The sequence below is a fragment of the Hipposideros armiger genome, unplaced genomic scaffold, assembly GCF_001890085.2.
Source record: "Hipposideros armiger isolate ML-2016 unplaced genomic scaffold, ASM189008v1 scaffold_381, whole genome shotgun sequence".
NCBI classification, from domain to species: Eukaryota; Metazoa; Chordata; class Mammalia; order Chiroptera; family Hipposideridae; genus Hipposideros; species Hipposideros armiger.
Genome location: NW_017731731.1, coordinates 1464254 through 1491754, shown reverse-complemented (window position 1 = coordinate 1491754; position 27501 = coordinate 1464254). Strand labels below are relative to the sequence as shown.

General features: G+C 44.1%; 1 protein-coding gene and 1 pseudogene across 1 annotated transcript in view; both read right to left on the bottom strand.

Moving 5' to 3' along the window:
- The window catches only part of TIAM1 (TIAM Rac1 associated GEF 1), a 412279-nt gene that overhangs the window by 269272 nt on the left and 115506 nt on the right, over positions 1 to 27501 (bottom strand). The window contains exon 3 of the mRNA XM_019662811.1: positions 12000 to 12134. The gene's annotated coding sequence lies outside the window, so the exon portion shown is untranslated. The remainder of the gene's footprint in view (positions 1 to 11999; positions 12135 to 27501) is intronic.
- On the bottom strand, positions 2619 to 2980 carry LOC109393515 (60S ribosomal protein L22-like 1 pseudogene; annotated as a pseudogene).

Sequence of the window (27501 nt, the reverse complement as noted above, 5' to 3'; positions counted from 1 at the left end):
GTCAGGGGCTCAGTTTGAGGGAAGGCCCAGGCAAAGGATATGCAAACAGAGGAACCAGGCACCATCTCCCTCCACAGGGTTCCTGCCTCTGAATAAAATGGAGCTTCAATCCCAAAGTCCTGAGCATGACTCAGCCAGCCCCCCTGCAGCACAGCTGGGGTGACGTCACCTGCATAAGTTCAACATCTGGAAATCCACAGACTGACCCTGGTGGATGGAAGCAGAGCTTGGGAAGCATTTTTCCAAGTTGATGGAGACTGCAAACATGACACTGGGCAGATGGCAAAGCCCTAATAGAAGAGCTTTGATTTGGCTCCTTCAACCCAGCGCTTCATCCCCATATCAGTGGGTCTCTCCAGAGCAAAGCTCCCAGGAGCCCATGGATTTGGCCACTCTGAAAGCACACAAAAGTTCCAGAGCTGCAGAGAAAGCACTTTGACAGGCCTCAGAAATGGTCAGGATCATTTTATTTGTAACATTGGAAGGCACGATCTAAGGGTCCCAGTGTAAAAGTTCCCTTCCTCATATGGATTTCCTTAACAGCGAGAGGAGCAGTTCAGTATCCGTTAAGAAAAGCCTAGATCTACAGCATATGGACACATGTCTAGTTCAGATGGTTTTCATCAGACTTGAAAGAGAAGCTGTCCTTTTTCTTCTCACATCTAACAGTGCAGAATCCCACAGGACATGAAAAGCTCTCAGAATGAATCAACCACAGACGGGAAACTCACTAACAGGGCCAATTGCCTTGGATGAAGGTGGGGGGAAAAGCTCTTCCTATGTATCCGGTACACAGGCGATTAAAGCATCCCAGGTCAGCCAAGGACCCTGCACCACCTCCTCCTTGTCACACATCCAACTTGATGACTTCCAGGACTAGGCTGTAAAAAAGTCTTTGTGTTAGGAAGTGATACCAACCAGAACGATATGAGCCTCTGAGGACAGGTGTCTGCGCGGCTGGACCTGGACCATAGGAAAGGGAAATTCTCTCTTCTCTTGCCACCAGTGCAGATGGATGGGATCCGAGGACCATTCCCTCAGCAGGCAAAAACCCAGGGAAGAGGAACTGGGAAAGGTCACGTCCAAACAAATCTATCAGCCAAAGGAAGAGAGTCCCAGAATGTACAAGCAGACAGGCACAGAGGAGAAAGCCACCACCGATTTGAAATAGCCAGCCTCTCCGAGGAGCCTTCCTACAAACGGCTCCTGAGAACGCTGCGTGGTCAGGTGGTCGGCTGGGTTCATAAAGGTAGGAAGCCACCAGAAAAGGGGTACCTGGGATATGGGGAATGTTCTGTGTGACTCTTCCAACAATGAGCGTCCCTTTCCACTTGATGTAAAACAAATGTGAAAGCCTCAGGTTGAGAGGGTCTTCTACCCTTCAGGCCCCAAAGAGAGAGTCCCGTTCCACAAGATACATTTATAAAGTGCTTAGCACAAAGCTTGGAATTTTTAGTAAAAGTAGCTAGAATTTGTAGTATTATGATCTTATTAACACCACCAATAATAACGCTCAAAGCTGTCACTGAAGCGCGTGTTCCTTCCAGAGATGAAAACTAAGTTACAACCTAAGCAAACCCATTGAGTTCATTAACAAATCGCTTTCTAGAAATCATAGCTATTTAAAATATTCTCTCGAAGTCCAGGACAGCCATGTGTGAAAACTTGAAGTATGTGCCCTTCTCCCCCTCCCATTTCTAATCCAGGAACCAGGGACAACAGCGATCAATTACTGATGCTAGAAACCCAAGGTTTTGCAACGAAAATGGCACACATTACCTTCTCCCAGGTTGCTTTTCTGGATCACCGAGATTGTCCTGTCCTCTATCACACGGTGAGATGAGAGGGCTGCTGTTGCCTCTTCTGGTTTTAACATCCTCAGCTTCTACTCCCTTTTCTTCATATTGTTGTCCTTCCAAGGGTCCTGTGACTTCATTTTACCAGCTAGGGAAGGGAATCTGATCTTTTGAGCTTCTGGGTGATTTGGGAGAAAACTGGTCTCTCTTGTTTATTTGTCACCATGACCCAACAAAATGCCTTCTTCACACTCTCTTCCATGACTGTCTCTCAGTTCCCGACCAGGTCAAGTTCACCTCTAACCCCGAGTTATGGAAATAAGCTCCTAACAGGCCCCCCTGCCGTCTAGGCCACCAGCCAACCAGCCTTCCCCATGTCACCCAGTGATTTCTCTAAAGGACCGTAGATACCATTCTCCTGCACTAAAAGACTTTCAGTGGTTTTTCATTTTCTGCTGGTAAAATTCAAGCTCTTTAGTGCTACCTTTACAAAGGTCGCCCCAGCATGACTCCAGCTGAACTGTTCCTCTTCCCTCCACCACAGTCCCTCCCAAACCCTACACGCCAGCCCCACAGGAGGATTCCTTCTCTGATATGGGCCCTGCAGTTTCACGCCCCGCCATCTCCCTCACACTGCTCGGCCAGCCTGCATGCCTTCCCCACCCCAGGGGTTGCACCACCCACCCCCAATTCTTTTTTTTTTTTCAGAGTACAATGTTTTCAATTCACTGATAAACTCAAAGTCCATTTCTAGGTGTTCCTTTCTCTGGTACGCTTCATGTGTTTCATTAGGAAGCAAAGCCCTATAACGAGTGGCTTCCCCTAGTCCTCAGACTCGGATCCATCTTCTTCTTGACTATGCTGGAAGTAACAAAGTTTGTCAGTCTCCTTGTCAGGTGCAACCACATGAAGCCAACCACAAAGGCTGTTCTTCTTAAGGTATTTCTTGGCAAAGTACTTCAAATATCTTTTAGAGAACTGTTTCTCAGAAACAACTGTGATTTTATTCATGAAGCATTAAATTTGAGCATCATTCTCAAGATTTCCAGTTTTTCCACTGACTTGAACTTTCTCCCACACTGGTCGAATTTTCCAGAATCAAAAATTTCATCTTCTATTGGATGAGTAAGGTCTAACTCAAACGTCCAGGTTGACTTCTTAGGTTTCTTGACTTTTGGCGCCATCTTTAAGGTAGGACGTGTGATCAGAGAGCCCCCACACCTCAATTCTTGCGAAATGTCTACTTATGCTGCAGGATCTGCTTCAAGTGCTGTGTATCCCTCAAAGTGATCTTTACTCCTCCCTGGACAAAAGTTATCACCCTGCTTAGGGCTTTCACCCCACTTTGCTTATACAAATGTTCCTCAAATTACAATGGGGTTACATCCCAATAAACCTATCATAAGTTGAAAATATCCTAAGTCGAAAATGCATTTAATACACTGAACATCATAGCTTAGCCTAGCCTACCTTAAACATGCTCAGAACACTTACCCCAGCCTACCGTTGGGCAAAATCATCTAATACAGGGAAGTGGAGTATTGACTATTGACCCTGGTGATCACGTGGCTGCCTGGGAGCTGCAGCTGCTGCCACTGCCCCACATCCTGAGATATTCTACCACACAGTGTTAGCCCAGGAAAAGATCAAATTTCAAAAATCAACATAGGTTTCTACTGAGCTCATATCGCTTTTGTTCCATTGTAAAGTCGAAAAATCCTAAGTCAAACGATCATTAAGTCGGGGACTGTCCGTATCAAGGCTTATGTGTTAAGTATTGATGATCATGTCTACCTATCCCAGCAAATTCTAAGTTCCCTGTGATCATCCCCAGTAGCCCCAGCATCAACTCCACTGCTTCTCACACAGTGAATCAATCAACAGATACATACCGCAATCGGAAATGAGGTAATACAATTAAAACACTGGGACAGAGTGGGGAGTCCAAACTGACCCTCCTCCCCACCTTAGAACCCAATCAGATGCAACTGTAAACAGATGCTTAGAGCACGGTCGGGACTTCCATTGCTACCAACCTACCCGTTTCTCGTTCTATGTGAAACCTAAGCCCTTGAACCCAGGAGTATTAACCTACTGTTGGTTTATGAGACCTAAATATTTTCCATAAAGCCAAGATAAACTTAGAAATTTATTTAATACATATGCCTCACCACAACCCATTACTAATTAGAGTTGAAGTCTACCACAGACGTAAGAGCCTGAAAAGGCCTCATTGCTGGAACGCCGGGATCTTCAATGCTATTACAATTTGGGGGACAATTTTGTAGTGGCCTCACATTAACATTTCATCTGACCCAAGCAAAGATGCTGGTCTACAGCTGCATCGTCACAAGTCACAGGAAGAAAGGCATGCTCTCTAAATAGGGATTTTATCATAATATGCAAGAAGAAAGCTCTTGCCGCCAAGCAGAGAACAGATGCAAACATCCCAGGACACGTGCAGGTCGGTTCACACCTTCAGCTCCTGTGCATGGGCCAGACGCTCAAGACCATGTTTTGTCTACAGAGTCAGGGACACGGTGGACAGATTCCTGGTGGTTTTCAACAGGGTGACCCAGGGCAGTCTCACTGAGGAGTGATGATAGAACCCACCCCTGAAGGAGTGGAGGGGCACCTGGGGAAGAGTGCTTCAAATAGAGGGAACAGCCAGGGATGGGGGGCTTGCCTAGTACGTCTGAGCAGCAGCCCATGTGCAGTAGGCAAGGCGAGAACAGTAGAAGGGAGGGGCCAGCTCCGTCGGCCCCAGAAACCACTATAAGCACTTTGGTTTTTATGCTGCGGGTTGACAAGCCACAGGGAGGCTTTGGGCAGCGTGCCACTGTCTGACCTTAAAGGCCACCTCCAGCTACTGCTTTGAGATAGTATGATAGGAGAGCAAGACAAAAGCAGAGGGACCAATTCAGAGGCTGGTGCAATAATGCAGGAGACAAGGCTCTGTGGAGTCTGCACCAGGACTAAACAGCTGCCATCTTGAGTGAGGGTTTACTCACCAGCTACCACCATGGATTTAAGAACACCCAGGAACGTCCACCTCTCCCACCCCAGTGGCTCCAGGCAGAGGCCCAGCGGCAGGCCCTGGCGACAGACACACGACTGAAGATGACAGGAGAGGCCTTTGCAGCTTTTCAGGCCAACTCCACAGAAGCTATTATCAGAAAGTTCAGCAATAAGCTTTGCCCAGCCTTAAACACGGGGAGTTAGAGAGGTCACCCTAAATGAAAAGGAAACCAAGAAACAACCTTCCTTTGGAAGCGTCCCTGGAAACTCAGAGGAAAACACACACCACCAGAGAAGAAAGGCGGCCTGCTGACACTGACAGCTCAGGACTCCGCACAGAACTCAGTCTCAAAGAATACCCCTTCAGAGCTCGCTGGGTGGCGAGGCCTCTAACAACCGTCCCTTCTTTTTACTGAAGCTGAAAGAAAGGGCGGTCAAGGTCACACACGCAGGTGGCTTTGAAGCCCAGCTGTGTCCCAGGCCTCTCAGGCCCCGCTGAGTGGTCTATCTGGGTAATCACAGGCTGAGGGTTTGAGTAAAACGCTCCTCTGAGCTCCTCCCGCGGTCTCCCCCAGATATGGCCGGGAGCAGCAGCGCGGGCCAGCACCCCACGGCATCCTGGGAAGGAGCCTCCCCTCTGGAGCCAGCTCAGCCTCAACCACATCTGAGACCTTCGGCAAGTAATCCATGCCTCTAGCCTCCCCCTTCCTCCTCTGTACCACGGGGATTAAATGAGATCATGAATAATAGCACCGGCACAAGGACGATACTCCACAATGGGGAGTTATTCTTGGGTTCATTATTGTTTTTTCACTTAACCTGTCTGTGAATGCATGAGAAATTTACTCATTAAAGCCAAGTTAATGAAAAAATTCACTGCTACCAAGAAGCAAAAGATGCATCGTCATTAAACAAGAGAGTGATAAAAACTGGACGGTGACACACTGTATACTGATGAGCCATTTTAAACATGTACTCCAGTATCCCATATGCACGTCAACCAATTGCCCTGAAGCTTCTAAAGATATATCCAATATAGGTTCTTAGTAAAGCATGCAAGATTGTCCAAAAGGAAGCACCCATTTAGAACTGAGCTTTACAACTGAAATGACCACCTGCCTTGCTTTGTTGTTACCGCATAAGCATCACCTGGCAAGACTATCAGACTACAGATTCCCACGCCCCTCACCCCAGACCCTGAAGCACTATGGTGTTTTTAACAAGTAACCGATGTTAATGAAGCTGGCTTACTGATCTCATTTAAAAGGACTTTGCTGGGAATTCAACACACACACGGGACCAAGACTTCTCCAGCCTGGTCTCCCTAACTTCCACCTTCAGGATCCCCAAAGTCCATGACCCCTTCACGCCTGAGCTTACACCACCCGTGACTGCTGCCAGGAATGTCCTGTACCTCCACCTACTCCCCGCCTGGCTGCTCCTGTCCTCATTAGTCCAGACCTTATCGCCTCAAGGAAATCTTCCTGACCGCTCGCTCACTCATTCGTCATCTCTTGAGAGCCTACTAAGAACCAGTGTTCTCAGTACTAGGGATGTGAGATGAGGTCCACAGAATTGATATTCTTGTAGGAAAAGACACAAATAATATACAACATGGAGTCCAGAGTCCTGACTGCCTGCCCTCGAATCCTGGGATAAGCTGCTCAACCCGCTAGGGAGCTGTTGTCGGCATTCAGTGAGATGTTGCTGGGATGCGTGTCAGAGTGAAATAATAGGTCGTTACTATGAAATAAGCAAAATCATTTCAGATCCTGACAGGTACAGCAACTTGGTGGTGGAGGATCACTTACGGTAGAGAAGGAGCTGGGTCCTGAGGCTTAGCCAGTCTCAGGGACCCAACACTGCCACTTCAGTTCCCAGATGACAAGATCTCAGGTGTCAGAGAGCCGTTCTGCAGCACGTATGCCCACAACGCACCCCTTGGCAAGGACTTGGATATTCTCATAAAGATGTGAGCAACAGTCCTTCAGGCAGCCCCTAGCGCAGGGGTTGACAGAGGGAGGCACAGCAAGAGAGGAAAGACACGGCAGACGCTCCCACAGGCTGGGACCCACTGGGATCAGCCTCGGCTCCATCTGATGACAGCCTTTGGGAATCTGCAGAAATCCTGAGGGACGCTGCAGGCGAACAAGAGTTCCAACAGCCCAGATAGGAGCAAGGACAGGAACTTTCATTAGCAATGCCAATGAGACTTCTTTGAACCCACCTGCTAGTAAAGCTGGCTGACATTTGAACTCTAAGTCTGCAGCTTTGTGCTACTTCTCTGAGTACAGTGTGACCTACCTGAGGGTAGGAGCACATCTATCTTTGAATGCACACAGACTAGAGCTAGGAGCACACAATAAATGTCGGATGAATAAAGGAATGAAATTACAAATGGTCCTGGTACTAATGCATCAAAACATACAGACAGATTGCTTTGAAATGGTAATGACTGGACCTTGCAGGCCACATCATTTTTGATCATCTCATAGAATCCTACATGCCAAGGTGGGCGATATACATGATGAAATAGGTCCTAAAGCTACGATGGACTTGTCCACGGTCTCACATCTATTTATCAAGCAATATAGCATGACAATTACAACCCATAAATGGCAGGCAGCTCATACCATCTCTCGCCACTTAACAAGACTGGGCCCAGGAAAATTTTAGACCCTGGAGCAGGTAGCACCATTCCTCTCCCCCCACCTGTCTCCTAACTCCTTGTGTTTCTATGTCCCAGTGAAATCTAAAAGAAACGGATGACCATTTACTCCTTTAAAAATCCCTGATGCCTTCAGCAACAGTCCAGAGGAGACAGATTCCTCCAGAAGATTCTGGTGCCCTCTAGAAGGGCCTCTATAGGGTACGTCACCTCCACTGCCATTCACGGTGAGTCATGGTTAGGACTGGGAAGGCATTAGCTGCCTCAAATTGCGAGGCCGGGGGGGGGGGGGGGGAATACGCAGATTAAAGGTTGAAAATCTGAGGTTTACAGAATAAAGTTTCTAACCTTTGCTTGAAGATACTTCACAAACTGGAAGTGACCTGCCCTTCCGGCCTCCTGACTAGAGCTATGCCCCACACTGTGGCCACACCAGGCTCCTGGATGCCCACACCCGATGAACACGTCGAAATCCTCACACTTCTGCTAGTGAACGCTACTAAGAAGTTCTTTTCCCCCATACACATAGTGGCCTCCTAAAGAAATTTTACCCATCTTTCAAAAGCCCAACCAAGGGTCACCATTGCTCCCTAAAGATTCCCTTGAATGCTTCCGGGAGAACCACCCATGCTCCAGCATCACCCTGGATCAGCAGTCAGCATGGATGGCAACCTGCCCCACAACAGGCTGAGATTCTCAAAGACACAGACCGAGTCCCACTCTTTACCACGTCATCATCACCTAATCGAGCCACTTGGTAAACACTGATTGAAGGGATGTCCGGATATGAGATCTGCGGGCAGCACCGTGTTGGAGATGTGAACATTCAGACACAGCAGCCTCCTTTCTCCTTCCCCTTATACACTGTCAGAATACCCAAGTTTTCTCCGTCACAGAAATTAGCACTTTGTGATGAAATCTGTGTAACACTTCACTTAAAGCTCATCTTCCACAAGACTGAGAGCTCTTTGCAGCCAGGGGCTGTGTCCGGTATCTACTGCTGCATCTGCAGGCCCAGCCCCACATCCGGCTCAGGGCTGTAGGAATGGTCAGTTGGTGATAAATGAACCCCTCACGTGACACCCTAGACAGGGGTACGTGAACCGTGAAAAGATTATGCTGAGTGACTGAAGCCAGTGACAAAAGACCACATATTTATGATTCCATTTACAGGAAATATCCAGCATAGGAAAATCGACTGAGCCAGTCAGTAGATGAGGGATTGACTAGGCAGAGGAAGAGAGAAGGGCTGGCGGGAGACGGGGGGTGACTGCTGATGGGCACGGGGTTTCTTTTGGGCGTGATAAAAATGTCCTGAAATTGACTGTGGTGATGACTGCACCACCCTGAGAATACTAAAACCCACTGGATTGTATGCTTTCAATAGGTGAATCGCATGGAATGTGAATTATATCTTAGTAAGATGTTTTTTAAAAATTGTACAAGCTCTGCTGTTATGAATATTCAAAAATTAAATCTGCTCAAGAAAGCTAAATAGTAGTATCATTAGAAGAAACCATGGGAATCTTTTAGAAAACACAGGATTTTCTCCTTAAAAAAAATAAATGCAGGTTTGATTTTATTTAGTAGGCTATCACCAGATCTTAAAAAGAATGCATGAAAACATCCGGTCTGAGCTTCTTATTTTTAAAGTACTAGAAACTGAGATGCAGAAGTTCAGTGACTTGTCTAAGGTCTCACAGGCAGTTCATAGAGACTCAATTACAGCAGCATTATTCATACACAAAAGCCAAAAGGGGGACGCAACCCAAGTGTCCATCAACAGATAAATGGATAAACAAAATGTGGTCTATACATACAATGGAATATTATTCAGCTGTAAAAGGGGAGGAAATCCCATCACATGCTACCACATAGATGGTCTTTGGAGACATCATGCTCAGTGAAAGAACCCAGACACAAAAGGACAAATACTATATGATTCCATTTATTTGAGGGACCTAGAGGAGTCAAATTCAGAGACAGAAAGTAGAATGGTGGTTGTCAGGGGCTGGGGGTAGGGAGAAGTGGGAGTTAGCATTTAATGGGTAGAGTTTCAGTTTTGCAAGATAAAAACAGTTTCGCAGATTGGTTGTACAATAATGTAAATGTACTTAACACCATTGAACTGTACACTGACAACGAGTTAAGTGGTGAATTTTATGTTATGTGTCTTTTACCACATTTAAAAATAAATTAGGGCCGGCCGAGCGGCTCATTGGTTAAGAGCTGGCTTGGGAGCGCAAGCTCTGATCAGCAGGGCCCCAGTTCAGATCCCACATGAGGGCCAGTGACGCTGCGCCCTCTACAGCTAAGATGGTGAACAACAGCTCGACCTGGAGCTGGGCTGCCATGAGTTGCCAGCAACGGCGTAGGCTGCAGTGGGGCTTCAGTGGGCTGCCATACGCTACCGTGAGTGGCTGGCGGCCAGCGTGAGCCTCCGTGAGCAGCCGTCCAATAGCTGGCAACCGATCTGCCTCAGCCGGGAAGAGCACAATGATAATACCAACATGGGCCAGTGAAGCAACGTCCTCCACAACCAGACTGAAGAACAAAAGGACAGCAACTTGTCTGTTCCCCTTCCCTGATTCCCCAACGCTGTTCCCTTCCCCAATTCCACAATAAAATCTTTAAATAAATAAATAAATTTTTTTAGAAAGATCCAACTCAAGTCTCCTAGCTCCTGTCCTCACCACACTCTCCAGCCCGGCCTTCCCAGACCCAGAGGAATGCCTCGATAAAAAGGGGAGCAGCCTCTGCTCGGTCAGACTTCACTAATGGAGAAATCAGAGGGACTGAAGTCACTGCTTCCAAGGAATTTCAAGAATTTTAACAAATCTCCACAGGTCCGATCAGCACACAGACCAATAAAACGGAGGCCACTCCATTGGTCTGAGTCATCCCAGAACAAAGCCCTGTAGAAGGCAAGACGGGGGGCTGAAACAGCGAGCTGGTGATGGATGCAGAACAGGTCAGGCTGCTTTCTCCAGGACAGAACTCCTCAGATATAACTGAGCATAGGAACCAACCAGGGGCAGCACACGTTCTGGCTCACCTGGGTCAGGCATGAGCCTGCATTTCTAACCAACTCCCAGGTGATGCTGATGCCATGTTGGTCCCAAGGACCACTCTTTGACACTTAGAGGAGCCAAGGTAGGGATGAACTGTACCCCACATTCCTTTCCCCAAACGAGATGCTAACTTCATGGGCTTGTGGCTCCATGAAATCACTGTATTTTCAGTAGAACTATGCACCCAATCACAAGCCAATAAATCTCAATTCTATTTGCTTGAGTTAGAAAACATGCATCTTCGATTTTTACGGTTTAAGAAAATGTAAGTTTGATTTATGTGAAAACTGGGTCAGTGGTTTGGCTGCTTGGTTGTAGGGATGGGAGGAACCACCTGTGGTTCATTCATTCAAGGGAATATTAAGTATGACTTAAAACTCATAAGTCAGTGGAATGTGGTCTAATATCTGATTCACAAGCTCGCTCAAGTCCCTTGGTAAGCCACACTGGCAAAAGCCACTACACAGGGAGCCCAAACTTTCTGCTTTACGTCGTCATAGACAACATGTGTTTTTAACCTTGGTTTTCATGAAGGCTGAGTTTTCATGCCAGTTCTTAGTGAAAATTAACTAGGAAGAAAAGTCATCCGCACAGTAAGAAGAGGTTCTGCAACAGTGGGAGGCTGCAATGAACAAGACAGATGTTACACAGGAAAAGACAAGCACTAAGAGAAATTAAAATAACAGATTATGTGTGTAGGATGGGAGGTCAATTAAAATTAAAAGTATTCTTGTAGGGAGAAAAAACACACACTTTTTTAAAAAGAGAAAGCAAATAATCGACCCTTTGCAATAAAAAACTATCCTAATGGGCCTGCTGAGTGGCGCAATGGTTAAGAACTGGCCTGGGACGCCAGAGGGCCCCAGTTCGGATCCCACATGTGAGGGCCAGTGACACTGCCCTCTACAGCTAAGATGCTGAACAACAGCTCAACCTGGAGCTGGGCTGCCGTGAGTCCCCAGTGACGGCATAGGCTGCAGCCCCTGTGGCAGTGGGTTGCCATGGGCTACCGTATGTAACCAGCAGCCAGCATGAGCGGCCAGCAGCCGCTGTGAGCGGCCGTCCAGAAGCCGGCGACTGATCTGCCTCGCCCGGGAAGAGTGCAATGATGGTGCCAACTTGGGCCAGTGAAGCAACGTCCTCCACAACTAGACTGAAAAACAAAAGGACAGCAACTTGTCTGTTCCCATTCCCTCAATTCCCCAGCGCTGTTCCCATCCCCCAATTCCCCAATAAAAAATCTTTAAAAAAAAAAAAAAACTATCCTAACATACTCTATCGAAACTGAATGTGGCTACAAAGAACTTTGCAACTTTGCACCAAGTGAGCGTCTAATTTTCACTGCAGTTGCTAATATGCATCCCTATATCTGTGTCAACTAATTAGCCCTCTCATTTTATTGCTATTACGATTAGCAAGTACCCAAAATAGGAGAGGGTGGCTTACCTATTACAATATCCATTAACTGATTCTCTCAAGGTTCAAAGCACATGCCTTCCACCAGTCTTGTTGCAAAGCTGATGTAACTTTTTAAAAATACCTTCACTTTCAAGGATGGGAACAAATCCATCAAATGGAAACCTAAAAATATTGAAGGAGAGAGAATGCAATGCTCAATACCAGCCACAGTGCAGTAAGATAAGACTTGTCATTGTCTGCTCTGCTGCCATCACTGATGCAACCTTTTTCGTGTAAATTGGCAACATGTAAAGACTCTTGAAAATGTGTAGACTCTTTGACCCAATAGTTCCTCTTCTGAGGATCTAGTCTAAGGAAATTACCCAAACTTCAGAAAAAGCACCATATGGAAATAAAGACATCCACTGCCGTATTTCATAATAGTATAATAAGAATTAGAGATAAGCATTGGGTTTTTTTAAATCATGTCATCGTAGCTAAGTGGGAACTACATTTCCCAGAATTCCCTCTCCTGGCTGGTACCCACTTAGGGTCGGCCACGAAGGAAGTTAGCCCAGGATATGAAAGCACAAGTGGAAAAGCAAGTGGGATATCTGGGTGATGAGCTTCCTAAGGGGCTGCGACAGGGCCACAGCCCTTCCAGCTCCTAAGCCTGGCACATGTGTAGCTCCAAGGGCAAGGGCATAGGGTCTTCTACAAATCACCCCAAATCATCAAGGTGGAAGATGATGAGAGAGAGACATGGGCTCCAATGTGTCCTGGCTCTCTTGGCTCCACCTGTGACTTTTCTTCCTGACTAACATGCCCATTTAGAGGCAAAGACAACTGACTTCCACAGATTCTAACAGCTCCCACAAGTGCACAGGGTTAAATTCCCATGATAAATCCCTCTTCCACATCCTTCACTGTTAATTTTATGTGTCAACATGACTAAGCAAAGGGATGCTTAGCTGCTAAAACAGTATTTCTGGGTGTGTCTGTGAGAGTGTTTCTAAAAGAGATTAGCATTTAAATCAGTAGACTTCGTCCAATCACTGAGGGCCTGAATAGAACAAAAAGACAGAAGAAGGACGAAGTCTCTCTTGTTTAAGCTGGGATGTCCATCTTCTCCTGCCCTTGGAGATCTCCTTTTGGTTCTGTTTCTCTGGAGAACCTTGACTAATACACTCATCAAACCCTAAATGGAGGATAATCAATGCATGCAAATTAGAGCTAAGTAAGCCCCAGTATAAGTAAGCATGGAATGTTAAACACTGGTTAAAATAATGTTTACAAAATATTTAAGAACATTTGCATCACAACCATTGTTCTCATTAAATAGGGGAAAATATCAAGCTAGAATTTAAATTTATTTTCTATTAGCTAACAAACAAAAAAACAAAGAAAAAAAGACTATACCAAAGTATACCAGAACGATAAACAATAGTTTAATCTATGTTGAGCTAGTATAAGTTTTCATTTTTTTTCCTTCTAGCATTTTCTAACTTTAAATTTTTCTGTATATTTTCTACTGTATTTTCTAGAATTAAAATTCTTTAAGATTATGTGGGGAAAGAAAAGACCCTAACTAGCCAAAATAATATTGAAGGATAAAAACGAAATTGGAGGACTGACGCTACCCAACTTCAAGACTTTCTATAAAGCTATACAGTAATCAAGACAGTGTGGTGCCAGCAAAAGAAGAGACAAATAGATCAATGGAACAGAACAGACAGCCCAGAAATAAATCTCATAAAAATAGTGAACTGATCTTTGACAAAAGAGCAAAGACAGCACAATAAAGAAAATCCAGTCTTTTCCACAAATGTTGCTGGAAAAATTGTACATCCACATGCAAAAAGAGGAGCATTGATTAACACAGACTTTACACCCTTCACAAAAATCAATTCAAAATGGATCATAGACTTACAAGTCAAATGCAAAACAATAAAACTAAAAATGAAAACCATAAAAGATAAAAAGAGAAAACCTAGATAATCTTGGGTATGGTAATGGCTTTTTAGATACACCATCAGAAGCATGACCAATGAACAAAATAATTGACAAGCTGGACTTGAGTAAAATTAAAAACTTCTGAGGCCGGCCGAGTGGCTCAGTTGGTTAAGAGCATGAGCTCTGAGCAACAGGGTAGCTGGTTCGATTCCCACATGGGCCAATGAGCTGTGCCGGAGCTGAGCTGCCACTGAGCTGGTGAGAGTGCGTGCTCTTAGCAGCAAGGTTGCTGGTTGTACATCCATATGGGATGGTGGACTACACCCCCACACACAACTAGATTGAAAGTGGCAACTGGACTTAGAGCTGAGCTTGCACCCTCCACAATTGAAGGACAACAACTTGACTTGGAGCTGATGGGTCCCGGACAAACACAATGTTCCCCTTCCCCAATTCCCCAACACTGTTCCCTCCCCCAATTCCCCAACACTGTTCCCCTCCCCCAATTCCCCAACACTGTTCCCCTCCTCAAATCCCCAATTAAAAAAAAAAACAAAAAACTTCTGCTCTGTTAAACACAACCTCAAGAGAAGGAGAAGACAAGTCACAAACTGAGAGAAAATATTTGTAAGACACATCTGATAAAGGACTGTTATCTGAACTATACTAAGAACTCAAAGCTCAACAATAAGAAAACATACAACCTGATTAAAAAATGGTCCCAAGACTTTAATAGACACCTCACTAAAGAAGATACACAAATGGCAAATAAGCATATAAAGAGATGTTCCACATCATATGTCATCAGGGAAATGCAAATTAAAATAACAATGAGATACCACTACACATCTACCAGAATGGCCAAAATCCAGAACACTGACATCAAATACTGACAAGGATGTAGAGCCACAGGAACTCTCATTTATTGCTCGAGAAATGCAGAATAGTATGGCCACTTTGGAAGAGAATTAGGCAGTTGCTTAAAAAACTAAACATATGATCCAGCAATCACACTCTGTGGGATTTACCCAAAGGAGTTGAAAACTTACGTCCACACAAAAACCTGCACACAGATGTTTATAGCAGCTTTATTCATAATCACAAAACTTGGAAGCAAACAAGATGTCCTTCAGTAGGTGATGGATAAATAAATCGTGGTGCCTCCAGACGATGGAATATTATCCACACTAAAAAGAGAGCTATCGAGCCATGAAAAGACATGGAGGAATCTTAAATGTATATCACTACGAGTAAGTGAAAGAAGCCAATCTGAAAAGACGACATGCTGTAGGATCCCAACTATCTTTCATTCTGAAAAAGGCAAAACTGGGGACAGTAAAAGAATCAATAGTTGCCAAGAGTTTGAGGGAGGAAGGTAAGCATGGAGAGTCAAAACACAGGTTTTAGGGCAGTTAAACTATTCTGTGTGATAATTATAATGATAAATACATGTCATTATAACTTTGTCCAAGCCCATAAAATGTAGGAGACCATGAGTGAACCCTAATATAAACTATGGACTTTAGATGATAAAGATGTGTCAATGTAGGTTCATCCGTTTCAACAAATGTACCACCCTGGTTTTGAATAGTGATAAAGGGAGAGGCTGTGTATGTGTGGGGACCAGGAGTATATGGAAAGTCTCGATATTGCTGTGAACCTAAAACTGCTGTAAAAAGTAGTCTATTAAAAGAATTTTGTTAATTCTTTAAGAATTATTATAAATAAGAATTATTATAAATAATAATAATTCTAAATTCTTTATTTTTTTCCTCCTTCACTATCAACTTAAGTTTTGGACATGTCATAAAAAAAATGTTTCTTCTCTAAAAAAGACTCTTTTTTGTGTGTGTATTCAACAGAATTACAAATCTGGTATTATTTCACTTCACTGCTAAAAACCCATTTGGTTATTTTCCAGGAGAAAAGCCAAACTTCTCAGCATGATCTGGCCACTGATCTTGCCAGCTTAGCTCATCTTACATCACCTAACATAAGAATAAGAATAATAACAACAACAACATAATGACAATAATAATAACTGTGATCCTCAGGACTGACCAAATCCTTTGATTGCTCTGTACTTTTGCACATGGTTCTCTGTTTATGTGACTTGAAAATGCTCTCCTTCTCTCCCTTATTCATCCTAAGAACAACCATTCACCGATTACACCTTAACTTGAACTTCATCCATAGACCTACCTGACTCTCCACTGGCATCAAATTCATCTCCCCAATTACTCCTCCATATACTTGACATGCATTCAGCTGCTCTGTTGGGACTGTATTGAATGAGTCTATCTCTCCAGCTGGAGAGCTGGGCCCCACCCCGCAGCGTGTCTGATTCAGTAGGTCTGGGGTGGGTCCAAGAATGTGCATTTCTAACAAGTTCTCAGATGCTGCTGCTGCTGCTGGTCTAGGGACCACACTGTGAGAACAGCCGAGCTACACTACAAGACCGTTGAAGGTGGAGACTATGTTTAAGTCACCGTTGCATCCCAAAGGAGCTACAACAGTGCCTGGCACTTAGCAGGTGTGCAGGATTGGTTAGAGATATTTACATTTCTTGTACTTTTTCAAATAAATAAAATCCTTTCCCACACATATGGCTAACATCACTAGAGTGTGACATAACATGGTGTGTGGAGTTGCACAGGATCCGATGGCTACCTTCTTGTTCATTCCTTTGTGAAATCTGGAAACTTTAATAAATACAGGGCGAAACTGTCAATATCCAAGATTCCTTTTTTTTTTTCAACACATTCTTTGTGAAAAGCTCTCCACCTTTTACATAACCAATGTACTTTCTCTGTTGCTCCAGGAAAAAGGAAATAGAGCCAGAAATAGGAGGATATCATCAAAGGCTTGGTCATTCTTTTGCTCCCAACTTCTCAATGGTAAAGCCTCGACCATTTTCCCAGATGCCCTTCTAGACGCTTTGTTCTGTCCCTCCTCTTCTCTCTGCACAAGTACATGGTGGACGGCAGTGCTAACGCTAAAACCTGGGTAATCTGACCTGCAGGTTTACAAATTACCACTACCTTCCCAGACACACCCTCTAGCCCAGCTGTGAGAAAGTTGTAGAAATCCAGACAAGAGAAGTAGTTTCACGTGTAAAGGCTGGGAAGATGTCCCAACCTGCATGATTTGGCAGCTGAAGGCACAGGGAGAAAGATTTTCCAGGGATAGTGGAAGCAAACACACACAGGTATTAAAATACATGGCATGTCCCAGCAACAGCAAGACGTCTGTTTGCCCTATGGCTAAAACGTAATGTATGGTGGCGATAGGGCTGGAAAAAAATTTGGGGTCAGACATGGAAGGTCTTAAATGCCATCACAAAGGTCAGACTATAACCTGTATATGCAGTTAACTCCCGTCAAAGGGGATTGACAACAACCAGACATACATGTTGGAAAACAACTCTGATGGCTGAATGAATGACAGTAGGCGTTGGGAGAGACATGCTCTGCTTTACTGATAATCAAAGAAACGCTAACTGAAGCTGTAAAGGAAACATGAAACAAACTAAAATGTCTCTAGATATGTCTTTATTCAACACTAAAGTAAAGGCCTTTTATTTTCTCTTTTCATTCTATCTCGCCATGTTTCAAAAACAACTTAAGGTAGGTAAATAAGAATTGAAGCAATAAATACCAAAGAAATTGAAAGCCAGACCTCTTCTGAGCAAGGGAGTCAGGCAAGTCTCTCTAGATTTGATCCTAGCTTTTAAAAGATTAAGAAAAATGCACCAGCATGAACACTGCCATTTATAGCTATTGGTATCATTACAGCCTTTGCAGAAAAGTTACATCATTTTGCTCCTTAAAAGCCAAAATGCTCAGAAATGTGCCTTAATCCCAAATTAACGACATTCAGGTGACTTGATTGAGCAAACCTGCATAAAGAAAATGAAAACTAACACAACAGTTATGACAGTTGTGAATACAACCTCTGAAAATAGGTCTATTTCAATTGCAGCTGTGTTTTACTTAGTCCATACTTTTAGTCTGAAGATAGGTCCATGCCACCAAACTTTAGAAAGTCAAGCCTTTCTTCTACAACAACTTCTCAAAACATATGAAAAAGAGGCAGAAAAGTAAAAAAGGAGCTGATCTCCTGATGACTGAGAAGAGAGATTTTAATGATGCTATAAGATGAAGGTTATAACTGACTTAACACCCTGATACATCTTAACCTGGGCTTATACACAGAAACAACATACGAAGTGTGATCAAACAATATAGTGAATGTTTAAATAAAAAATAATCTATTACAGTAAAAGACACATTGCCATTAATGCTTCTCAAAATACGCCCCCTTGCTTCAAACATACTTACCCCATTGTTCCTGCCACTTTCTGAAGCAGTTCTGCAAGTCCTCTTTCATGAGTGTCTTTAGTTGTGCTGTCGTGGCTGCCTTGATATCCTGAGTTGATTAAAAACATTTACCTTTCATGGTCATTTTGACTTTGGGGAAGAGCCAGAAATCGCACGGTGCCAGATCCAGTGAATAAGGTGGATGAGAACACACCGTAATGTTTTTATTTGACAGAAATTGCCATATACCAGAAGCGATGTGTGACACAGAGCGTTGTCACGATGGAGGATGATTTACAACACACCTTCTCTCAAATGACTGCACTGAACAAGTTGAAACTTGTCACACACTGTTACTGAAGTTCAACATGCCGCTTCCCATATTGAAGATCCCTGCCTTTCCGTTGGAAGGCATTGGCAGCAGCATTCACCGTATTTTGTGATCATAACAGAAAGGCTCCATGTCAACATCGCTTCTTCTGGTACAGAAATTTCTGTCAAATAAAAACATCCACCTTATTCACTAGATCCGGCACCATGCGACTTCTGGCTCTTCCCCAAAGTCAAAATGGTTCAGGACATCGAGGCAGCCATGACAGCACAACTAAAGACACTCACAAAAGAGGACTTCCAGAACTGCTTCAGAAAGTGGCAGGAACGATGGAATAAGTGTGCTCGAAGCAAGGAGGAGTATTTTGAGGGGGATTAATGGCAATGAGTCTTTTACTGTAATAATTATTTTAAATTTAAACATTCACCATATTTTGTGATCACACCTTTTAATTATCAAAGATTGTCAGGGAATATGCTATTCCACACATGTGAATTTACTGTGTTACTGAAGTTTAATATTTTTCAATGTTAAACCTTTTTTTCATTTCCTATCTATTTAGAAAGGGAAAGAAAGCACTGTTAAATATATCACAGAACTTCCACATCCAGCCAAGATGAAATAATAAGGGCCAGATTTATACCCCCAACTAAAACAATTTCTTAAAACAGGCAATATATATGAAACAATGGTTCTCAGACACTGGACAACTGGGGCACAGGACAGTGATCCCTAACAGACTGGAAATAGATGACATGAGCCCTACAGTTGCCAGGAGAGGGAACCAAGGTGCCCCTCCCCCACCCCCAGCCCCACCCTACCTCCCCTGGTCTCCCAGCATGGAGAAGATGAAGCTAAAACAGATTACATGCCACCTTACCATTTGAACCAAACATGGCAAAGAGTTCACTGAACGCAGAATCATTTGCTTCTTGATGACAAATGATCGCGTGTATTATGTTATGCTCTAATACCGTGCAGACCACAGTGAGGACCTGGAAAGGTTTCTTCTCAGCACTGCTAAACTCTTTCGATTCTGGTGTGCTCTTATAATGACTTCATTTCCTCTCTTGCCAACAGACTGTCACCACCCCCAACATCAGCCCTCAGGTGATGTACTTTCATTGCAGGTATAGTTCCTTAAGTCTTCTATTCTTCCGACTCCCAAACTCCATAGCAGCCGGGGAGGCAGGGGACAGGCTCTGTGCAAGACCCACAGTACTCTCCAGGAGGAAGCCAAGACCACTGGTGCAGGGACTGCTGGGGCACCTGTGTTGACAGCTTGACCCCTCTGATTCTCTGCACTGTTCTAAGGGGTAGAATTTGCCAGACAAGTGACCTCTGGCCAGGCACACATTAGCTTCCAAGGAATAATTACCAAATGAATTAATTCGTAAGCTCATGAATGAATAAAGTATTATGGTTAAAAGTCTCAGGCAACATGTATCTTCTTTTCTAAATTCATAATCTATTCCTGTTTAAATCAATCTAACAGACCAGTTAGACATCCTCCAGTACCAAGCAGATAAATTCTTCACTTCCTCACAAAGAGTGATCCCCAAGGTTCACACCAAGAATGTCGGGGCACTTGGCTGCCCTTCTGCCTGTATTGAATATGTTTGTAGAGGAACAATGGAGTCCACATTCCACAACAGCAACTTCAGACTTCAGTCTTCACATCTTTAAAACCAACATCCAACTTCATTCAAGTTATCCTTTGAAAGGCTCTTAGTCCTAGAGTTTAAACCAACAAGGTCAAAGGGTTTCTTTTATGGACCCAGGAATGCAAAGTCACTCAAAAGGTATGTACCTATTAAGGCCAGAAAATGCTTTGTCAAGTAATGCAAACAAAAATGTATTTAACGCCAAAAAAAACAATCCATCCAATTGTCATATAAAAAGGACTGGGGGAGGGGGGGTTGTGGGCCTGGCCCAGTGGCTCTGTTGGTTAAGAGTTGGCTTAAGAGCACATGGGCCAGTGATGCTGCACCCAAGCTGAGTTGTCACTGAGCTGTCAACAGGTGGCAGGATGGCTCAGCTGGTGTAACAACAAGATTGCTTGTTCGATGGTGGGCTACACCCACCCACAACTAAGACTGAACTCAGCACCTTCAGCTGAGCTGCCACCCAGATGGCTCAGTGGATAGGGCATGCACTCTTAACAAGTCTGCCAGGTTCGACTCCTGCATGGGTTGGTGGCTATGCCCACCCGCAACTAAGATTGAACTCAGCACCTTGAGCTGAGCTGCCGCCCAGATGGCTCAGTGGATAGAGCGTGTGCTCTTAACAACAAGGCTGCTGGTTCGATTCCCACATGGGATGGTGGCCACGCCCACCTGCAACTCAGATTGAACACAACACCTTGAGCTTAGAAGCCACGAGCTGCCGATGGGAAGCAAGATGGCGAATGGCGCCCTCCACAAGGAAGACTGGAGAACAACAAATTGACTGGTCCAATTCCCCAATTCCTAACACTGTTCCCCTCCCCCAATTCCAAGTAAAAACTTTAAAAAATAAATAAATAAAGGACCGGGGCGGGGGAAGTCCTGGGTCAGTCAACACTACTGCTACGCATGACGTTAATAATAAAAACTTTCACTCACTTAGCAACTTACAGATTATGTGACAGAACAGAGCAGGCAATTCCCATTTACAGTTCAGGAAGCAATTTAAACACTGGTTTGGTGTTTGTCAGCCCTTCTTTGCCTTATAAAACCCTACTCTGTTATTAAGATTGTTCTCATATGCCACGTCCTTGGTGAAGCCTTCCACCATATCTGTAAAGAAACTTGGCTATTCTGCCCTCTGTTGTCCCATAAAACTTTATTCCCATCCTTACACCAGCACTTACTCACTATATGGTGGAACGTATCTATCATTTGTCAGCCTCCAACGTGCCCAGCATTGTGGCTGGCACATAGCAGTCACTCGTTAATCCAAAGACCCTTGTCCCCAAATGATAAACTCATGTATTTCAAACATGGAAACTTCAACACTGTAACTAACTCTAAAATACAGTTCACCCTTGAACAACACGGGTCTGAACTTACACGAATAAGTGGACCTGAACCGTTGTTGTTCAAGAGTCAACTTTTTTGATCCACGGTTGGGAATCCACAGATGCAGAGGGCCAACTGTAGTTAAGTTTTCATGGAGTCAAAAGTTATACATGGATTTTCGACTGCATTGGGGAGAGGGTTCATGTCCCTAACCCCAACATTGTTCAAGAATCAACTGTATTTACACTTTTCTCATCTCAAAAGTAACCTGTCTTCATTAAGGAAAATTTGGAAAATATATCAAAGTGTAGAGAAAACAGTCCTTCACTCTTGAAACTGCAAGTCTCCCAGTCTATTTTTGGTATAAATACAGCCAAGTTAAGAACATATTATATACACAGTTATTTACCTAATTTATTTTACGTAACATATCCTAAAAATGTTCTCATGTCATTAAGAAACTATTTAAATGATGTTACATGGATATTCTATTACATGGATATTCATTTACTCAACTATTTCTTTCTTTTGGAACAGATCGCTTCCACTAGCTTGGAATGTACATTATGTGGCTACATCCAAATCTCAGATTGCTTTATTAATAAAAGATCAACGTTTCTGGAGTGAAGACACAAAAGCTTATGAATGGAGCGGCCACTTTTATCATCTACTCTTTACTAACTCTATTAAGCATCAAACAACAAAAGGGTCCAAGAGGTGACCATGTTATTAAGCCACTCATGTGTCTGTGATCTGCTCCATAAGATGACACTCTATGCTGTGTTTCTCAAACAGGGCACTGGAGGGAACTAGTAGATCTGTGCACATACCTACCTTAAGCTAACCCCTTTTTCACCTGTTCTTTCAGGTATTCTGATATGTCTCCAAAGTACTCTTTGGTATCCAACTTCTTTTTTCTTCAAAGATTTTATTGGGGAATCAGAGAAGGGGAACAGACAAGTTGATGTCCTTTTGTTCTTCAGTCTAGTTGTGGAGGACGTCACTTCACTGGCCCATGTTGGTATTATCATTGTGCTCTTCCCAGGTGAGGGAGCTGCCCGCCATCCATTGAACGGCCACTCACGGTGGCTCACGGCAGCTCACAAAAGCTCACGCCCGCTGCCAGCCAGACCCTCTGCAGCCTACGCCGTCACTGGCAACTCAGGGCAGCCCAGCTCCAGGTTGAGCTGTTGTTCACCATCTTAGCTGTAGAGGGCGCAGCATCGCTGGCCCTCATGTGGGATCCGAACCGGGGCCCTGCTGCTCAGAGCTCACGCTTCCAAGCCAATGCTTAACCAACACACCACTCAGCAGGCCCATGGTATCCAACTTCTTAATCCTCCCTAACTGACTACTAAGAAACCCTTCAGAGATCAAATCAGGATCTCACAGCTTTGGCACTATCAGCATTTTGAGGTGGATAATTCTTTGTCATGTGGGATGAACAAGGGGTTCAGTGCATTGTAGCACGTTTAGCAGCATCTCTGGCCTCCACCTACTAGATGCCAGTAGCAAACGCCACAGTTGTGACAACCAAAAATAACTCCAAACATTGCCAAATGTCTCCAGGAGAGCAATTTTGTCCCCAGTTGAGAACAACTGATCTAAATTAATTACTGGGGTATTTGACAATAAAGGTAGGGATATGGTTAACCAGAGGTGAGAATTTAGCATCAACTAATATGCTAAATAACTATGATCAGTAGTGTCCACCTGATATTATGTCCAGGGAAAAGTGCTATAGTTGATTGGTGATGTCTGCCATGGACTGAGGAAGAGTAGTTTGCCATCTCCATTAATTCACCAGAAGCAGTGAGACAGAAGGAGGGGGTTGTCACAATGTTAAAAACTGAACTTGGCTACAAAGAGACTCAATACCATTTTCCCTTGACCCAATGAGAAGAGTAACAGAAACCTTAAATGCATTCTATTCCTTACAATGCATTTGACTGATAATATCCTATAATATGATCCCTAAAAGACACCATAGTTGACAAGTCATTAGTATTTATAAACTTCCTATACACTCTAAGCATGGTGTACACCATCAAAGGCTGGTGAGAAACAAAACTGACTTTACCCACATCCTCAAAAAAATGGTAGTACTGAATGCTAATCCAGAAACCATAATTGCCATAAAAGGAAACAGAACCGCTTTCTTCTGCACCATGTAATCTATGTGTAAAAGAGAGAGGGAGCTCTCTCCAAAAACCACTGCTTGTCCAAGAATATAATGGCTAATGCAGAACAAATCAGAACAAGAAGGAACAAAACCATCGGTTCTGATTGTCAACAGGGTCTTGATTGCCCACAATACAACATTGCACAATTATTTAACTTCTTTGAGCCTCAACGTCTGTTTCCCTCATCTGGTAAAATAGAGATAAAATAGTACAACACCTCCTAGTGTTCAGATGAGGAAGTGAGAAACAAAGGTCATATATAAGTACTGTATAAATGTTAATATTGTATGGTGTCAGTAATATGTTCAGTCTAGAAAGCATCCGGTAGCCTACGTCATGTTTGCTAGCTTTGCAACTGATGGTATTGAGAAATTAGAAACCCAAAAAAAGTCTCAAAGACTCTGTATTCACAATCTAGTTTTCCCTTACGAGTACAATTTGCTCAAACCACATATCATACAGATCCAAATATTCCTTCTCACTCCCTAACTGTCCTTGGTGGAATTAAGGAGAACTGATCACTACGCTGTCCCTCCCCACCCCTGTGTCTGCTTTTAGCCCAACTCCTGACATAAAATAAAACCAAATCCTTGGCCTCTTTAAAAATCACAATATACGTGACCGAGTCAATAGCAGATATTGTCAGCTTTCATGGCCCCAAATCTGTGATTCTAAGCAAAAGAAGTTAGGAAAACCCTTATGTCTTCAGTGGGTAAAGAGACAAAGGAATAAGACAAAACATCCACTGTAGTTGCTCAGGGAAACAAGCACATTTCTTGTACTCCCAATCCTGTAATGAGGCTCCTGAAGGTAATATCCTGGTGTGTTCCCAAATCAGGACGACTGTGGGCCATTGGGAAGAAGATGTGGTTACCCTGACCATTTCATCAGCTGGTCTGAGCAGGGCAACAATCATTTCCAAACTTAAAATATGGGCACAAAAATCAATTGTGATTTTGCTTGCTCAACTTCTCTTTTCACTTCGAAAGGGCTTGCTTGCATTTTGCTGTGTAAAAAGTCCCAGCACAACAGAATCATGGAACACTAAGACTGGAAGACACTTGGCAATCATTATGTACAGTATTTCTCAAGGTGTGGCCCAAGCAACCCCTGCATCAGAATTACACGTGACATTTGTTTAAAATGCGATCCATAGGGCAGGCCGAGTGGCTCAGTTGGTTAAGAGCTCGCTAAAGGGTGTTGGGCCGGCCGAGGGGCGCGTTGGTTAAGAGCTGGCTTGGGACGCCAGAGAGCCCCAGTTCGGATCCCACATATGAGGGCCAGTGACACTGCCCTCTACACTAAGATGGTGAACAACAGCTCAACCTGGAGATGGGCTGCCAAGAATCGCCGGCGACAGCGTAGGCTGCAGCCCCTGCTGCAGTGGGTTGCCATGGGCTACCGTGTGTGGCCAGCAGCCAGCGTGAGAGGCCAGCAGCCGGTGTGAGCTGCCAAGAGCTGCCGTGAGAGGTCGTCCAGAGGCCTGCGACCAATCTGCCTCACCCAGGAAGAGCGCAAGGATAATACCAACATGAGCCAGTAAAGCGACGTCCTCCACAACTAGACTGAAGAACAAAAGGACAGCAACTTGTCTGTTCCCCTTCCCCTGATTCCCCAGCGCTGTTCCCTTCCCTCAATTCCCCAATAAAATCTTTAAAAAAAAAAAAAAGTATGAGGTCTGAGCAACAGTGTCGCCGGTTCGATTCCCGGCCCAAGCTGAACTGCCGCTGAGCTGCTAACAGGTGGCAGGATGGCTCAGCTTAAAAAAAAAAAAAACAAGATATAAAATGCGATCCATGGGTTAGTACTCAATACACTTATTCCCTATTCCTCTGGCCTACAGTTCCTTGCCTCCTTTGAAGAGAAAGTGATTGTGTGTCTTAATTCCAGCCAAAAGAATGTGAGTGGAAGAGGTGTGTCCTCCCCCCATACAAACCTTCATGCTCTCTCCCCTTCCATGACTTGACTTACAGGAATATGGTGACCATGGTAGGCACACGTTAGAGATGGCAGAGCCACAATACAGAAGGAGTCTGGGTCCTGGAATCACCATTCGGGAGAGAACTATATGTGAACAAGAAATAAACTTTTGTTCAATCACTGTGATTTTGGATTTTGTTTCAGGAGTTAGCCTTTCCTCACTAATGCACATGGTCCAATCTTGGATGTATCAAGTAAGAATCTAGAGGTTATTAAAGACAAAAAATATTCTGACATGTTAAAATCGTAAGGAAGGCTTTATTCAAGACGACTGCAATAGGGGTTTTACAAATAAGGGAAAGAGGCCAAGTCCAACCCCAAACACTACAAGGATAAGTGGGGTGTTATAGGCAAGGAGCAGGGGAGGGTGTCACAATGGATGGAAAATTACTAAGAGGAAACAGCAAGAGTAGGGGGATTCCTGCTAAAGGCAGGCCATGGACGTACACATCGAAGTTGGGGATAAGAAACGATAAGATATCCAGGGTAGTCAGATATCAAGGGTGGGGGGCTAACTTGGCAAGCTTTTATTTTGCTAAGACTGGGCTAGGCAGGCCAAAGAGAGAGCCGGGGGCCAAGGTTGACGCCTAGACAAAAACAGGCCTCAGAGGGGCCTGACTAAAGTTTGGACAAGGAGACAGACTTTGCTGAGATAGTGCCCTGGACTTCTGCATTTTAAACAACCTCAGTAACACTCAGAAAAGAAAATAAACTAAAAGAAAAATACCCTACCACCCCAGACCACAGAGGCAAAGGCCAGAAGACCCAGGGCTACAAGTCTCCAGTGATGGGTCCGACGTGAGCCCATGTTTCAGTGAATTAATATATTAAATACCAAATTCAATTGTCTCTCTATACGTACACATTATCCAGGCATGAAAGCAACTTTTAACTGCCTTGGAGTAATTTAAGCAGAAAGCATCCCTGACTAATAGAAAACTTGAGACACTTGAGCCTTTCATTTCAGTTTCAACTCTGAAAAACAAAGGAAGGAAAAGATGGGAAGTCACGGGTTATGAAAGAGCCCAATGTGGGACATGGCCGGGCCTGTCAGGTTCCCCAACTGCTTGTGTCATTGGGGATAATTAAACCCTCTAGTAATGGGCAAGAAGTAATGAACAGATCCTTTCGGGCCAGCTCCTCAGACAATGTCAGAGATTTCATGGCAGGTGAGGGGAGGCAACCTTTTCCCGCAAGACAATTACCTTAGAGAGCTAAGATGGCCCACAGCCCAAAACACTTTTTAGAACTGGGTTCAGAGCCGACTAAACATTCTGCTATAATCCTCACCAGTTTAACTCTTAGTGTAACCCTTTGAGGTAGGATCTGACTTTTTGAAAATGGTTTTTCAAATATAATCATACAGCGAGGTTTTTTGTTATTGTTGTTGTTTTGTTTTGTTGTTTTTCATGAAAAAGCAGCAATGCAGTTTATTTAATGCTTCTAATTTATAAGAATAACTTCTTAATGCTACATCAGAAGTCAATCCATCAACACTGAATCTGAAAAGGACAATCAAGAAAGACTCAAAATTTTGTTGGGACTACACAGCTCAGCACAGAACTAGACACCAAGATTCTAGAACAAAAATTGAAATACGCATGACAAAATGAGTCAGTCTGTCAACTCCAGCAGAATCCATGAACTTCTCAAACCTGTATACAAAAAGTTGGATGGGGCCGGCAGAGTGGCTCAGTTGGTTAAGAGCTCGCTCAAGAGTTTGAGCTCTGAGCAACAGTGGTTCGAGTCCCGGCCCGAGCTGAGCAGCTGCTGAGCTGCCAACAG